Source organism: Oratosquilla oratoria, chromosome 11 (assembly GCF_046742065.1).
Source record: "Oratosquilla oratoria isolate Oo_2021 chromosome 11, ASM4674206v1, whole genome shotgun sequence".
In the NCBI taxonomy this organism is placed as follows: domain Eukaryota; kingdom Metazoa; phylum Arthropoda; class Malacostraca; order Stomatopoda; family Squillidae; genus Oratosquilla; species Oratosquilla oratoria.
In genome coordinates, this window is record NC_134787.1 from 74963314 (window position 1) to 74965813 (window position 2500).

The following is a 2500-nucleotide window of genomic DNA, read 5'->3' on the forward strand; positions in this document are numbered from 1 at the left end:
CACTTTTTAAACCACCAAGGCATTTACTCACTTCTCTCAATCTACATTCTACCTCCACCTTCACTCCACCCTTTCCTGCCACATTTGCACCCAAATATCTAAAACTATCCACTTCCTCCAGTTGCTCTCCCTTAATGCTCACTTCCAGATTACTGCCACTTTCACCCCTTGTACATCTCATCACCTTACTTTTACCCACATTTATCTTCAGCTTTCTTCTATCACACACTCTCCCAAACTCTGTCACCAGCTTCCTCAATCCCTCCTCCGATCCTGCCACAAGCGCAGTGTCGTCCGCAAACAACAGCTGGCTCACCTCCTACTTTTCTCCATTTTCCTTAACCATCTCCAATCCCTGACCCACTACCCTTGCATTCACCTCTCACACCACCCCATCCATGTATAAGTTGAACAGCCAGGGTGACATAACGCATCCCTGACGAAGTCCCACCTTTACCTCGAACCACTCACTCTCATTATTTCTAATCCTGACACAAGCTCTACTACTCTCATAAAAACTCTTGATAGCTCCCAAAAGCTTTCCTCCTATCCCGTATATCTGCATAACCTCCCACAGTGCCTTTCTGTCTACCCTGTCGTAAGCCTTTTCCAGATCCATAAAGGCCCAGAAAACATCCTTCCCCTTACCTATAGCTTTCTCACATATCTGTCTTACCACAAAAATCTGATCTACACAACCTCTACCTGTCCTAAACCCACACTGTTCCTCACCAATTACTCCCTCTGTTCCTCTCCTAATCCTCTCAATCAAGATCCTCCCATAAGCCTTCCCAACTACACTTAACAAACTAATCCCTCTGAAACTACTACATTCACACTTGTCCCCCTTTCCCTTGTAAAGTGGAACTATACACGCACCCCTCCAGTCCTCTGGCACTCTACCTTCTCTCCAGCAAACATTAAATAACCTCACCAACCAGTCCACCATCACTATACCTCCTTTTTTAAGACATTCTGCATGGCATCCATCCAGACCAGGTGCCTTACCTGCTTTCATCATCTTAACAGCTGCCTTCACTTCATCCTTCCTTATTTCTCCTCCATTTTCCTCACTCATCACTCTCATTTTCTTAGCATTTCCCACTGCAGCTATCTTTCCCTCCCTATCCTCCTTCACATTAAGCAACTCCCTAAAATATTCTGCCCATCTTCGCCTTACTGCCTTCTCCTCCATTATCATCTCTCCATTTGCACCTTTTACCTTTTCTTCTCTACTTGATTTGCCTCCTCTTCCTCTCTTAATTTCTTTCCAAAACATCTTTTTATTACTTTCAAAATTTTCTGTCATACTCTTACCCCATTTTACATCTGCTTTTCTCTTTGCCTCCTTTACCTTTTTCTTTACTTCTCTTTTCTTTTCCCTGTACGTCTCATATGACTCCCTCGTCCTACTTTGTAACCAATCTGTGAAAGCTCGCTTCTTCTCTTCTACAACCTTCTTCATTTCTTCATCCCACCATTCACTACCCTTCCTTCTATTTCCTCCTGACCTTCTTGTTCCACACACCATCCTTGCACACTTTGTGACTCCCTCCTTGAACCATCCCCATTCCTCCTCCACACCTACCTCCACTCTATCCTTCACTCCCTCCCACTCCTCCTTCAGCTTCCTCTTGTTCTCCTTCTCCTTTTCCTCTTCGTTTAGAGAGTTCACTCTAAGCACCTCCCTACCTTTTGTCCCTTTCCTCTTCCTCCATCTGTCCTCCACTCTCAACTTACCTTCCACCAGAAAATGATCTGATATTCTCCCACCCTCTCCCCTTAGCACATGTACATCCCTAACTCTTCCTATCATAATCCTATTTACCACTACATAGTCCATTAAAGCTCTATCTACCACCTTTCCCTCCACCACCCTCTCCCATGTGTACTTATGCTTGACTTTCTCCCGAAACACTGTATTTGCTATCATCAACTCTCTTTCTAGACACATTTCCACCATCAACTCTCCACTACGATTCTTTCCTGGAACACCACATTTCCCAACCACTCTATCAATTGGCTCCTTTCCTACCCTAGCATTAAGGTCTCCCAGTACTATTACATTTACACTTCCCCTAAACCCTCTATGCACTCATTTAAATCTATCCAAAAGGCCTCCCTTTCTTCTACATTCTTCTCACTGCCAGGCCCATATGCATTTACAAAAACCCACATCTCCTTTCCCAGATTCACCTTCATCCACATTATACTTGAGGAAACCTCCTTCCACTCCACTACACGTTTACCTATCTCTTCACTTACTAGTATAGCCACCCCTTCCCTCCCTCGCCCTCTCTTCACTCCTGATAACCTCCCACTTACACTCCCAAACTTACAATCACCCTTCCCTTTCAGCTTAGTTTCACTCAAAGCCAACACATCCATCTTTCTTCTCATAAACATACTACCTATCTCTTCCCTTTTACTCTCATCTGTACCACATCCACGCACATAAAAAACCCAAACCTTAGGGTGCTGGACCGAGGCCCTCCAGCCC